The following is a 15,435-nucleotide window of genomic DNA, read 5'->3' as shown; positions in this document are numbered from 1 at the left end:
AGGGTTCCATCCGAGGTTTGTCCAAAGTTTTTTTTTTTTTTTACACGTACCGCTTCTTTCAAGTTCGACAATGATTTGTTAATGTGATAAATGCGAGGTTAGTCTACGGCTTGTATTCCAAGTTAAACTGCAGAGCCACCTGTAACAGACTCGCTAAATCAATTACAAGAATGGAGGAAGCAACACGACCAAATTACTACGGTGTTCGAACCAGCTTTCGTATTGATGATTCGAGTTTTACTATTACATTTATACATTACATCGATTATCCTTGTATACTTCAGTAATATTTTTAAATACATTTGCGTGATTAGCTGAGTATACACTCCTTTCCCCTTGGAACGAAGGAAAAATATTACGCTAAACAAAATTTCCTTCTTTTTAGGTTAAATAACACAATAGGATTATGTGTTAGATAATACTCTGGAAAGCATAAATAAAAATTTTATTCCCTATCTTCTTTTTCCTAAAAACATTAAATCTGTCGTACAAGACATACTGTTGTTGTTGTTATGGTTTTCAGTCCGAAGATTAATTTGATGCTGCTCTCCCCCCCCCCCCCCCCCTACTCTCACATAGCTGCAAAACTGCTGTAAATTGCATCCAGAAAAAGCGGTTGTTGTCTCAGGAAGGGTCCTATCAACCAATCCCAGATATATCCTGGTATAAATCATGTGGAAACTAAATACATTATCTGTCGCGTAAAGGGACACGATTTTTATTTTCTCAGATGTCGATGTCCGAAACTTCATGTCATAGCTGCCAAAAGGCGGCAGTGTCTGACGACGCAATAAATGCATCAGTTTCTCTTTAAGGGGACCTGGACGTGCACGGGCTGCATTTTCATAGCTCGCTCTCAGTGCACATTACTCTTAATCCACAATGAATAACATTAACTCAAGCTGTATAAGGATATTTATTAAAATATCTCCTACAGTTTAAGAATTACAGTATTTTGCCTAATAGGTGTTTTTATAATACACTTCCCATTCAGGTACCAATTTCGGTCCATCATCAGTCTAATAGTATTCAGACTGTGACAGACTGCTGTCAACATTCATAGGAACACATTATGCCTCTCGTTTTGTAGTTTGGAATATATCTGAGGAAATAAGAAAACCCTTATTATACCACATTATTACTTTGTCTAAAAAATACCGCTAAAATTATATACAGAATGACAAACATAGATAATTTCTGCGAAGTATTAGGCACAATACAAAGATGCTATCCCATTCTTCACTTGAGAGAAATTTGGTGAACATGGATGAAACCATTGAGATGTTATATGTACCTCATGTCCTAAAAATGTAGTTTCGAGAAAATGAGAAAAGAATATTCACAGTGTTTTTGACTCACCGTATGCCTTTTTCAGAACATTCCAGCAGCATAATCATCCTGGCCAGCTGCTTCTTTATCATCTGTAGACTTCTTCAGGGGCCTTTTCCTTACACTGGCTTCCACAGCTTCAACTACTCGCTGACGATCTATGGCAGTCAGAGCAGCTATCCTATTATTTGCTGGCTGGATGCCTAATTTGTCCATTACTTTTATCCTGATGGTTACGCCATCATTGAAACACATGACAGCATCCATCGCACCCATTTTGAGTACTGTCCATCCAACAAACACTGTTTATGGCACTCGTTGCCACACGCAGATGTTGAAACTCTCATTAGGGTTTTGCGTACGGCCATGTAGACATTTGCTGAGTAATTTTGTATCTGAAAGGTCCCTGCATATTGGCTTTATTGTTTCCATGACTGTGGCAGGCAAGAAATGTACATGGTGCTATTCCTTGCCTGTCGCATGAGCGTGGCTGGTTTGCAGACATTTGTTCAAAGAGCGTTTAAGACCAAATCAACAACTGAAAAGTAGATAAAAAATACATTTTTTTAAACGGGATAAAATTGTCTTTCAGATGGTGACAAGAATTGTTTTCGAAAATTTCAGACATTTCAAGTCAACGTCCACTTAACAATTACACATATCAAGTACACTTTTTTAAAAATTTAAGAAAATACGACGCAAGAAGAAGGAATTATACGAATGGCGCGGAAATCAGTAGATGTGATGTTCATGTACAGAGAAATGAAGGAGACCCATTTCAAATATTGAATGCTTTATTCACGAGAAAGAGCTACACAAATTGAGCAAGTCTGTAACAAAATTATCTATGTCTGGCGCTTATGCAAGTAGCTGTTCGGCTGGCATTGATTGATAGACTTGTTGAATGTCGTCCAAGGGCATATAGTGCCAACTCCGGTCCAGTTGGTGCTATAGATGAGCAAAATTCAGAGTTGTTTGTAGGGCCCTGCCCATGTTGTTGTTGTTGTGGTCTTCAGTCCTGAGACTGGTTTGATGCAGCTCTCCATGCTACTCTATCGTGTGTAAGCTTCTTCGTCTCCCAGTACCTACAGCAGCCTACATCCTTCTGAATCTGCTTAGTGTATTCATCTCTTGGTCTCCCTCTACGATTTTTACCCTCCACGCTGCCCTCCAGTACTAAATTGGTGATCCCTTCATGCCTCAGAACATGTCCTACCAACCGATCCCCTGTTCTAGTCAAGTAGTGCCACAAACTCCTCTTCTCCCCAATTCTATTCAATACCTCCTCATTAGTTATGTGATCTACCCATCTAATCTTCGGCATTATTCTGTAGCACCACATTTCGGAAGCTTTTATTCTCCTCTTGTCTAAAATATGTTTCACTTCCATACATGGCTACACTCCATACAAATACTTTTAGAAACGACTTCCTGACACTTAAATCTAAAATCGATGTTAACAAATTTCTCTTCTTCAGAAACGCTTTCCATGCCATTGCCAGTCTATATTTTATATCCTCTCTACTTGGACCATCATGAGTTATTTTGCTCTCCAAATAGCAAAACTCCTTTACTACTTTAAGTGTCTCATTTCCTAATCTAATTCCCTCAGCATCACCCGACTTAATTCGACTACATTCCATTATCCTCGTTTTGCTTTTGTTGATGTTCGTCTTACACCATCCTTTCAAGACACTATCAAATCTGTTCAACTGCTCTTCCAAGTCCTTTGCTGCCTCTGACAGAATTACAATATCATCGGGGAACCTCGAAGTATTTATTTCTTTTCAATGGATTTTAACTCCTACTCCGAATTTTTCTTTTGTTTCCTTTACTGCTTGTTCAATATACAGATTGAATAGCATCGGGGAGAGGCTACAACTCTGTCTCACTCCCTTCCCAACCACTGCTTCCCTTTCATGTCCCTCGACTCCTATAACAGCCATCTGGTTTCTCCACAAATTGTAAATACCCTTTCGCTCCCTGTATTTTACCGCTGCCACCTTCAGAATTTGAAAGAGAGTATTACAATCCACAGTGAAAAAAGCATTCTCTAAATATACAAACGCTAGGAACGTAGGCTTGCCTTTCCTTAATCTTTCTTCTAAGATAAGTTGTAAGGTCAGTATTGCCTCACGTGTTCCAGTATTTCTACGGAATCCAAACTGATCTGCCCTGAGGTCGGCTCCTACCAGTTTTTCCATTCGTCTGTAAAGAATTAGAGCATGTATTTTGCAGCTGTGACTTATTAAACTGATAGTTCGGTAACTTTCACATCTGTCAACACCTGCTTTCTTTGGGATTGGAATTATTAATTCTTCTTGAAGTCTGAGGGAATTTCGCCTGTCTCATACATATTGCTCACCAGATGGTAGAGTTTTGTCAGGACTCGCTTCCAAGGCTATCAGTAGTTCTAATGGAATGTTGTGTACTCCAAGGGCCTTGTTTGGACTTTGGTCTTTCATTGCTCTGTCAAACACTTCACGCAGTATTATATCTCCCATTTCATCTTCACCTGCATCCTCTTCCATTTCCATAATATCCTAGGATACGGTCCGCTGAATTCGTCTCATATTGTTTTGTAGCTGCCTAATCTAAGACGAGGTGCCCAGCCGCTGGCAGCGAAGTTGACTATGGCATTGAAGATAGCTTCGTAGTATCATCGCACCACACGCAACGGTAATTTATCGTCAACACTGCCAGCACGGACAATCTTGTGTATAATTATGGCCAGTTTCTGAGTAACAGATTTTACGTGTTCTACAATGTTTCTTTTCTCGTTTAGAAGAGTGCCTAAATATTTATAAACAGTGTTGCCTTAAACAAATATTCCTTCAAACGTCGGGGAACGATTTCTGGCAAGAGAAAGCCTTCCTTTCTCAAGCATGTATGTGGTTTTATAAACACCTACACTTAGTTTGTTGCTCTTGCAACAATGCTGCATCCGAATAAGCACATGTTTCATCTTTTCCTCCAGTCTTCCCCTGGAGTACAGAAACAACTACTAGAGTGTCATCTGGTAATACAACAACAGCTACAATAACATATAACCTGTATAGTAGATGTAATATGGGTTCAGTACCAAGATCCAAGAACAGTGGACCACTTATGGAGCCTTGAGGACAGCCTTGGTAACCTTTTTGATTACCTTTCTCTGCTCCGCAAGCCATGGACGCTACAGTAATTTAAAAAGCCCTTGTACACACATTTTCGAACCCTGAGAGCTATAAGGCATACGAACGTCGCAGGCCACCAAAGACTGTCGAATTCTCCTGTAGTGTGAGTCATTGGCGTGACTGCAAACTTCGCTGTCGAATTTTCTACACTCTCAAGAAATCTATTAATCGCTTCATCTATAGACTTCCATTTTCTGAAGCCATGTTGACACTGGTTGAGACGCAAGAGCTCTCTGTGCGCCTGCAACCGTTCACAGAGCAGACGTTGCTGAACTTTGGCCGAGAAGTTTAATAAGCAAACAGGTCCATAGCTTTTCGGTGATGCCGCTTTTTTAACGTTACTTTCTCGTTCATTACTGGTTTAGCTGGTTTCCATATTTCCCGGATCCTACCTATTCGTAAAGCCTCGTATAGGGATGCTGTTAAATCTAGCACTATCTGTGCACCTACCATCGGCACGGCTTCAGAGTATACGCCATCCAGACCAGGTGCGTTTGCAGTTTTGAGCTTCTTAATTGCGACAGCAATTTCTTCTTGACCAGATCGTATCACCAACATCTGATTGTCATATTCGTTATTTACTGCATTCATAAATTGTGCGTGTATCTCAGTGTCTGTGTTATCGTCAGGAGGCAGGGCAGTTAGCAGATATTCTGGTGACTCTCTCCGTCCAGTCGTCATTGAGCTATCCACCTTACGAATTGCGGACATGATAGTAGTTCCCTTAACCTTTTCAGTCAACAATTTATTCAGTCTTTGGCAGATGTCAAATTGCAGGTGTATTCCTTCAGTTTCCTGAAGCGGAAGCGATTCCATTCTAAATACTCCGAGGTAGACAACTTGGCCATCTAAATCAGATTTAGTGATGCCTAACTCAATTCTGCTTTCCTCAGCTTGTCTTCTGTATTATTGTCATTTCCCTCTTCGACGATAATTGTATTATGGCCTCTTTATGTTAGGTACTGGAGCACTTGTCAACTATTAATTTTAGCTGCTGACATGCGGTTTGCTAAAGTGACATCTATGTTAGTAACTAAACCAGTTTATTGTTCGAATGGACTCGGCTTCTCTTCCAGATTTAAAATAATGAGCTGTAGTTCCTATATTGCTTCCATTAGTACATGTCCTCACTCGTCAGTTTGCCTACTGTGCCACAGAAATGATTATGCATCTGTTGTCACAAGGAGTCACGCAACTTGTCTATATAGAGAAACTGCTCTGACTCTACCTGTATAAGGTACGATAGGGTGAGAGTAAGGCATGCTCACTACAACCCACTTTGTCTGCAGTCCTTCACTTCTATTGTGACCCTGTGCTTGTCCAACAGCGTTGCCACCTTGGGTCACACTGTATATCCATTTGTAACGACCGTGGCAGTCATTCCCTCATTGTGGCCAGTACCTGTTACTATATCTGCACGAAAATGTGGGAGCTCATTCTTTCTACAGTATGGTTCTTGCAAACAAAACATATTACACTCAGCTGGTCAGTTAGTTTTCGTATTTCAGTCATTGACAATTTACATCGAGCAGCATTTATCTGTACTATGTTTATCCTTTTACGTGTTTCGATTGCCAACAAAGCGCTTCGGAGAAGGAAGGCCTGGTTCAAAGATAAAGCGTCCAAACCCTTGTATAAAATCCACGTATTAATGCTCAGTGTCGAATGGTACTTTTACTCTGTTAAACGCCTGTCGAAGGAGGCCACATAATTATTTAAACTCAATGCATATGTTATTTACTTTCAAAAGAATTCTGGTGTAGGATACGTAATAGTTTTTCCTTTCTGATGCCCACCTCTGAAAATATGTCTTAGAGCAACCTGTAACACACTGGGAGCCTCCAAACTACTTAATAAGACATTCATTTCTAAATTATTATCAGATTTGTATGTGTGGAATTGAAAATCGTTTAAGTAGGACTCGAAATATTAGAAATACTTTTTTGTATTTCACAGGAGTACCTGATTTTCACTGCACTTTACTGTTTTCGATTGTTGTGCTCATTAGTGTTACTGCTAGAGACGCCTAGTAAAACAACTGCAGAACTGTTTTCTTGTTTTCTGGTGCAGAGCGGTTGCGTGGGTTATAGGCAGACCAGGACTTTTTGCGCCGGATAGGGTGTGACCCATACAGGCGGAACGCCGTGACATGCCAGAGGTGCGTGAACTTCTGTGTATGACTAACTGCCCATTCTTCAGCAGGAACCGAAACCAGAAACGATAGCGATAGTGCACTTTGAGGTCTGGATTTACTTTGAGGTCTGGATTTAAGTCGACTTTCAGTCGCATCCCAATGAGTTATTGGTTACAAGTGGAACATGGCGCTGGCCAATCAATTTCTAGGACGTTATATAAAATGCCTAAAACGACAAGTCATTGTAGAAAGACAGGAGATACTGGACTCATTTGATGAAAGAAGGAAATGTGAAAATGCAGCAGTCGAAGCAGCAAACAGGAAACACATACTGTCTGCAAACCTCTATTTTTCTTTACTCCGCTGTAGTGGGGATCCAAAACACTCGGGCAGTATTCAGGAATTTGTCGCACTACTGTTCTATATACAGTCCTCTTTGTAGATGAACTACACTTTCCTAAGACTCTCCCAGTAAGCCGAAGCCACTCCTACTATTGTTCTCATGTGCTCGTTTCACTTCATATCGCTTTACAACTTTACGCCTACAAATTAATCCCCTTGACTGTGTATACGAAAATTACAGTATTGTTTTTTTTCCCCTTTCATCTGCATTAAGATATATCTCTTTACATTTAGAGCAAGTTACCCTACATCACACTAAAAGGAAATTCTAAGCCATCGTATACCCATGTACAGTCACAAAACGACGATACAGTCCTCTTACCTCTTATACTAAAAGGTCACCTCAAGCCTTAGCAGACTTCTCCCCACCCTATCCGTTGTTGTCCACAAATCATTGCCTCACAGACGCTGCTTTATGACATGGTTTTTTGTCATCCTTACGTAAACAATCATGGTCTCCATATGTTTCCCTACTGTAGACAGTACATTATGCTGTAAAATGTGTTATACTTCAGCGTTTAAAGCTTAATAATTGCAACAATTGGAGCACACCATAACCAAGGAAAACACCCCAATTCCGTGACACCACATCCTTAGTTCTTCATTTTTGGCGATATACAGGGTGAGTCATTAATTATTGCCACCTAGAATAACTCCGAAAGTATGATGGTAGCTGAGATGACTGGGACAAAAGATGTATAGGACAACGGGGGCCATAATATGACGTTGATTTTTTGGTGCTAGATGAAGGTCAACTTTGTTTCTTTACATGGGATGCCATAGTATGGTACTTATTATCTGATAGTGTCCATCGAGTCGAATCCAATGACGTGTAACAGCGATGGCCGGCCGATGTGGCCTCTCGGTTCTAGGCGCTTCAGTCTGGAACCGCGCGACCGCTTATGTCGCAGGCTCGAATCCTGCCCCGCGCATGGGTGTGTGTGATGTCCTTAGGTTAGTTAGGTTTAAGTAGTTCTATGGTAAGAATGGAGGAGACATAATGAAATGCTTCAATTAAAAGTGGTGTAAGGGAGGTGATGCTGTCTTTCGCCGATACTACTCACTGTCTACATCGTAGAACCCATGACGGAAATGGAAGAAAGTTTCCAAAGTGTGCTCAAAATTCACAGTAAGAAATTACCACTGATACGATTCGGTGGTGCCATTGCTATCGTTGGTTGAAATGAATTACAGGATCTATTGAATGAAATGAATAGTGTTATGAGTACAGAATAGGTACTGACAGTAAACCGAAGAGAGACGAAAATAATTAGAAGTAGAAGAGAAACAGAACAGCGAGAAAACATCACAACTTGGGATCAAGAAGTACACGAAGTTAAGGAACTTTGTTATCTTGGAAGCAAAACGACCCATCAACCCATCTTGGACGAGGCAAGAAGGTCATATAAAGCAGAGTAGCACAGGAAAAGGAGGCGTTCCTGGACAAAAGAAATCAACTGGTAACAAACGTATGTCGTAAGTTGAGTACGAAATTAATGAGGATGTACGTTTGTAGCATCGCATGGTACAGAAGTGAATTATTTCCTGTGAGGAAACCGAAAACGAAGAGAATCCAAGTGTTCGCGACGTGTGCGATAGAAGAATGTTGGAAAGTAGTTGGACTGTTAAGGAATGAGGAAATTCACATCTACATCTACATCTAGGGGATTACTCTGCTATTCACAATAAAGTGCTTGGCAGAAGGTTCAGTGAACCACCTTCGAGCTGTCTCTACACCGTTCCACTCCCGAGCGGCACTCGGGAAAAACGAGTACTTAAATTTTTCTGTGCGAGCCCTGATTTCTCTTGTTTTACCGTCATGATCATTTGTCCCTATGTAAGTTAGTACCAACAGAATGTTTTCGCAATCAGTGCAAAAAACTGTTGATTGAAATTTCATGAGGAGATTCCGTCGCAACGATGAACGCCTTTGTTGTAGTGATTTTCATCTCAATTCACGTGTCATGTCTGAGACACTATCTCCTCTATATCGCGATAATACAAAACGAGCTGCCCTTCTTTGTACTTTTCCGATGTCATCCGTCAGTCCCACTTGATGCGGATGCCACACCGCAAAGCAATACTCCAGAATATGGCGGACAAGCGTGATGTAAGCAATCTCTTCAGTACACCTTTTGCACCTTCCACGTGTTCTGCCAATGAATCGCGGTCTTTAATTTGCTCTACCCACAATATTATCTATGTGATCGTTCCAATTTAGGTTATTTGTAATTGCAGGCCCTAAGTATTTAGTTGAATATACAACCTTCAGATTCGTGTGACTTACAGCGTAATCGAAATTTAGCTCATTTCTTTCAGTACTCATGTGAATAACTTCACACTTTTCTTTATTCAGGGTCACTTTTCGCACCATACAGATATCTTATCTAAATCATTTTGCAAGTCGCTTTGATCATCTGATAACTTTACAAGAGGTAAATGACTGCATCAACTGCAAACAGTCTAAGTAGGCTACTCAAATTGTCTCCTATGCGGTTAATATAGATCAGGAACAATAGAGGGCCTATAACACTTCCTTGTGGAACGCCGGATATTACTTCTGTTTTACTCGATGAGTTTCCATCTATTACTACGAACAGTGACCTTTCTGACAGGAAATTATGAATTCAGGCGCACAACTGAGGCGATACTCCGTAGGCAAGGAGTTCGGTTAGAAGACGCTTGTGAGGAACGGTGTCGAAAGCCTTCTGGAAATCTAAAAGTATGGAACCAATTGACATCCCCTATCGATAGCACTTATTACTTCATGAGTGTAAATAGCTAGTAGTGTTTCACAAGAACGATATTTTCTGAATCCGTGCTGACTATGTGTCAATAAATCGTTTTCTTCGAGGTACTTCATGATGTTCGAATACAGTATATGTTCCAAAACCTTACTCCAAATCGACGTTAGTGATATATGCCTGTAATCCAGCGGATTACTCCTACTTCCCTTTTTGGGTATTGGTGTGACTTGAGGAATTTTCCAGTCTTTAGGTATGGATCTTCCTGTGAACGAGTGTTTGTAAATAATAGCTACTTATGGTGCTATTTTATCAGCATACTCTGAGAGGAACCTGACTGGTATACAATCTGGACCGAAGGGCTTGCCTTTATTAAGTGATTTAAGCTGCTTTGTTTCACCGAGGATATCTACTTCTATGTTTCTCATCTTGTCAGTTGCTCTTGATTGGAAGTCAGGAATATTTACATCGTCTTCTTTGGTGAAGGAGTTTCGGAAAGCCGTATTTATTAACTCTGCTTTAGTGGCACTATCATCAGTGACTTCACCGTTGTTATCACGCAGTGAAGGTATTGATTGCGTCTTGCCACTGGTGTTCTTTATGTATGACCAGAATCTCTTTGCGTTTTCTGCCAGATTTCGAGACATAATTTCGTAGTGGAAATTATTGAAAGCATCGCGCATTGAAGTAGGCGCCATATTTCGAACTTCTGTAAAACTTTGCCATCTTGGGGATTTAGCGTTCTTTTAAATTTGGCATGCCTTTTTCGTTGCTTCTGGAACAACGATCTGACCCATTTTGTGTATCATGGGGGATCAATACCATCACTTATTATTTTATGTGGTATATATCTCTTAATTGCTGTCGATACTATCTCTTTGGAAACATTAGTCACATTTTCTATACTTACATGATCAGATCGGAAGGGGTTCAAAATGGTTCAAATGGCTCTGAGCACTATGGCACTTAACATCTTAGGTCATCAGTCCCCTGGAACTTAGAACTACTTAAACCTAACTAACCTAAGGACATCACACACATCCATGCCCGAGGCAGGATTCGAACCTGCGACCGTAGCAGCCCCGCGGTTCCGGACTGCAGCGCTAGAACCGCACGGCCACCGCGGCCGGCATCGGAAGGGGTGAAGACTGTCTCTTCAAAAGGTGTTAGTGCATTTTTATCAGCTTTTTTAAACAGATATACTGTGCGTTTCTTTTTCTCCGCAAAATAGAGGAAGAAAGGAACATAAGGAAAACGCTGACAAAAAGAGGGGACACATGGTAGGACACGTTTCGAGACATAACGAAACAAATTCCATGGTGCTAATACAACAAATAATTGAGAATATGTGCCGAATATGTTTCTCTGAGATGAAGAGATTGGTACAAGAGAAGAAATCGCGGTGAGCCGCAACAAATCAGTCAGTAGAATGATGGAAAATTGAAAAAGAAGGTAACTGGTACAAGCTTAGTACTCCACGAGTATCTTCAATTTCAGTAAAAACTGCTGCATAAATTAAATTACTGAAATCAATACGATGTAAAAGGTTTAATCTTTTAAGTGGGCATGACGGATATATCCGGCCCTTGGCACGTTCGCTCTCAGTTCAACGAATATACCGGACCACAGCAACCTGTCTCTTGTAGCTAATGGTAATGATGAATTCAAAGCCGAGACGTAGTATGACGTTATTACTAAAGTTTCATCCTACATCAGTTAAAATAATGCATTCTCAAAGTTTTAACGATTTTCAATCTTTTTACTGCCATGGACACAAATTATGGAAGCTCCTGAAGAAAAAATTGCTTTTCGCGTTGTTTTGGAGTTCGCTAACGATTTTCATGGAAAGAATTATTGAATTTACCTCTACACCTGGTATATTAGTTCAGATTACGGTGACCAACAGACGAGAAAGCAAGCGGTGTTTTCGACACAATGTAGGAAAACAAAAACGAGTTCCTTTACGTCACTGATTATGAAAAATTGAAGGAGGGTAACTACTTGACAGCGTACGCCAGCTAGCAAATATTAGTAAAACAGAACCGCAAAAGAGATGTCGTGATGGTCAGCACGTTTCGTGTCAATGCATTGCGTGAAGTAAACGCAATTTTTTTTTGCAATTGTGATAAATATATGAGACGCGTGGCTAGAAGTAGATCACAGTTGCAAAACTATCAAGTGGCCAGGAGCAGCCTGAAAAAAGTTATCGGACCATCACAGACGTTATGTGCGGGGTTGTTTTCCAGTTATCTTGTATTAGGCTCAGGATAGGGTCAGGGGTACCTGCAACATGCACACACACTCACATCAGTGTAATTGGGCTAGGGGTTTGCAATGGGATAAAACAATTCCTCAAACATTATTCCTATATGGGACATACATCTTGAATCTTTTAAGTATATAAGAAGTAGTGACAGCCGCAGTTTATCAATATTCTATGTTATCAACACATGTGACTGGTAAAAATGCATATCGCCTTTGCTCTGTGGTTATGAAGCCAAATTTTGCAATAATCAGTAAGCATAAAGCTGTATTTAAGATAGCGGAAGTCAATACCCTCTCCTGTGATTTACTGTACTGTAATTGTAACACACCCCACGTCTACCATAATCCATGTGTTTCAGTGCATATAAGAGGTGACCTTGACTGATAGTATTTTACTGACAGAAGTCTCTCTGGGTATATTTGGAAGACGAGGAAGAAGTGATCCTGCAAATACTTTGTAGATACTTTTGGCAGTGAGAGTGAATCTAAATCATCGTTGGACACCAAAGAAACCAAGTCGTGTGGTAGGACAAGAAAAGAAATATTCTTGTACAAAATCTTTATTAATTATTGCATAGACATACATAAGAAACGTGAAAATAACTGAACACGAAAGGGCAATACGGGATGTCTGCATTAACTGTAAACTCTGATGGAAAGTGGCCAAACACTGGTGTACATGCAGCTAATGATAGAATCGAGGGTGTCTCTACATTAGTGGATATACGAGAGATTTGTTTCTAAACTTTCCTTCCCAGATGAATTAGCTTAAAGGAAGGTTCGGTATATTGTATCAACATGCTGTGGACTGGACATTGTGCATTTTATTATTCCACAAGTATTAAGACAAAAGTACCATAAACTGCTATTGTTTCCAAAAATAATTTTATTTTGCAGGTCTTAATAAAAAGAAGAAAGGTAGCAAATAGACTTAACCCTTTCCCTATTAAAGAAACTAATTCTTCAAGTCTAGTTAACGAGAAAACTGAAAATGGAATAGATCGACATAAGAAAAACAAAAGCGAAAAGTGGAAGATTTGGCGGAAACATTTCCCATGAAGGAAAACTATAAACTGCTACTCGAAAAAGCAAGGCTTACAAATTACTTTAAATTTTTGAATCTCTGCATATTAGTCTAATTTATTAGACACAGTTCCTGAGTTTTCGTCAGTCAGTCAGTCGGCAGTTGATGGTTGGAGTGCTGACTCATTATCTGAGTATCCAGTTATGCTGGCAACTGATGTGATATATATAAGGATCATATCAACCTATACCACATCAGCAACAGCCTGAAGATGGCGCATTGAAGCGCTGAAACTGGTTGTAACAAAATAAAATAAAATCCAAGGACGGCTGTAGGTGTTTTATTTTGTCGCAATAGTAAACGGCCGTCTTCCCAGAGACCTCCTGCCAATAGCATGGACATACAAAAACAATATTCCGCATGTCGTTAGCCATGTGTCTACATCCTGTCCTCGGACTTCCATTATGTATAATGGCGTTCGTTGGACACATTTTACTTTAAACTCGCTTGCCCGGTGTCGGCGGATAAACACGATACTACAGTGGCTATGTTATTCCGAATTACAGTGAAAAATTCCCACAGACATGCATGCATGTCCTAAGGAACAGGCACTTCGACGACTACCGCCGTTATGAAATGCAAGAAATTTATTCCCAGTTGCGGATATGGACATCTGTATAATAGAATGACGACAGTGAAAGCCTCTACCTGACCGGAACTCAAAACCGGATTTCCAGCTTATCGCGAGCGGTCACCTTATCGTTTGACTATCCGAGCAGAACTCATGGCCAGGACCGAACTACGATAGATCGTGAGCCACATGTCTAAATCCTATGCCCGTACGTCCACTATGTACGAGGGTCAGTCAATAATTAAAGAAACAAAATGGTCTGGGGAAAAACTGTTAGTAGGGCAAGTTTGATACTTTCGTGGCTATGAGTTGGTATCACTAGGATGAGTCCTGATCAGCTGATGTATAAAAATTGTTTTGTTTATAACGTCAAAAATACATCTCAAGATGGCGAGTCCGCTTCAAACGTCCACATATGTTGAACAACGTGCTCTTATTCGTTTTCCTTCTTGCTGTAGGCGAGAAACAAGAGAATATATACTGTAGACTGTCTTAAGTTTATGACGAGCGTTGTATAAATTGATAAAATTTTTACAAGTGTGTAGAGCAGTTCAAAAATTTTCTCTACTCAGTGACAGACCAACCCGTTCTGGCCGACCTGTTGCAGTTTCCACTCCCTCACATGAAAGTCGAATTGATGACATTATTCGTGCGGACCGCCCTTGTGACCGGGAAATGATAGTTGATAAGGTTCAAGTTAGTGCTGAAACAGTTCATAACATTATCTGTAACAAGCCGAAGTACCGCAAAACATGTGCAAAATGGGTCCCAAAGGAGTAGACGCGGCTACACTAGGAAACTAGGTTGAGAGTGTGCACAGAGCTAATGGAACGTTATGAAAGAAAAGGTGAGCACTTCTTCAGCAAACTTTTAACTTTTGATGAAACTTGAGTTCACGATTATGAGCCAGAATCAAAAAGACAAAGCATCGAGTGGAAGCACACCAACTCACGAGTTAAGAAAAAATTCAAAGCCAAGCATCTGCAGGAAAAGTCATGTTGACGTTGTTTTGGAATGCTGAACGTCAAGTTTTTTGTGATTATCTCGAAGAGCAGCGTAGAATGAACAGCCAATATTACTCCTATTTGCTTTTAAACAAGATGAAGCCAGCCATGAGAGAGAGACGTTGTGGATCTGAGAGGAGAGGTGTGATCTTCCAGCAAGACAACGCAAGTGCTCATATTGCTCATCTAGCCCGTGAAACCATCGACAAAATGGGCTGGAAAGTACTGCCTTACAGTCCTCATTTAACACCTAGTGATTCCCATTTGTTTAGTGCACTGAAGGAGCCATTACGTGGGAAGAGGTTGCAGGACAACGAGGACGTGAAAAATTTTGTCGGAAATTGGTTCAAACATCAAGATAAAGAGTTCTTTGCAGCCGGAATAAAAAACCTTGTAGCCCGTTGGAATAAGTGCATAAATGTTCAAGGGTATTATGTTGAAATGTAGGAAAAGTATTGTTTTGTAAAAATAAACGTTTTTTTTTTCTCCAGACTAATTTGTCTCTTTTATCATTGAATGACCCTCGAATATTCCCATACAGCCTTGAAAGTCAGCTGCTCGGTGCCGGCGGATAAATGCGATACTGCAGTGCTTGTGTAATCCCCAATTACGATGCAAAGTTTCTTCGAACAAGTACGCATCCATGTCCGAAGATACCCGAACTGCAGCGACTACAGCCATTATACAATACACGAAATACATTTGCAGTATATTCTCGGCAACAAA

This window comes from Schistocerca americana, chromosome 6 (assembly GCF_021461395.2).
Source record: "Schistocerca americana isolate TAMUIC-IGC-003095 chromosome 6, iqSchAmer2.1, whole genome shotgun sequence".
Lineage (NCBI taxonomy): Eukaryota > Metazoa > Arthropoda > Insecta > Orthoptera > Acrididae > Schistocerca > Schistocerca americana.
This window is presented reverse-complemented; position numbering follows the sequence as displayed.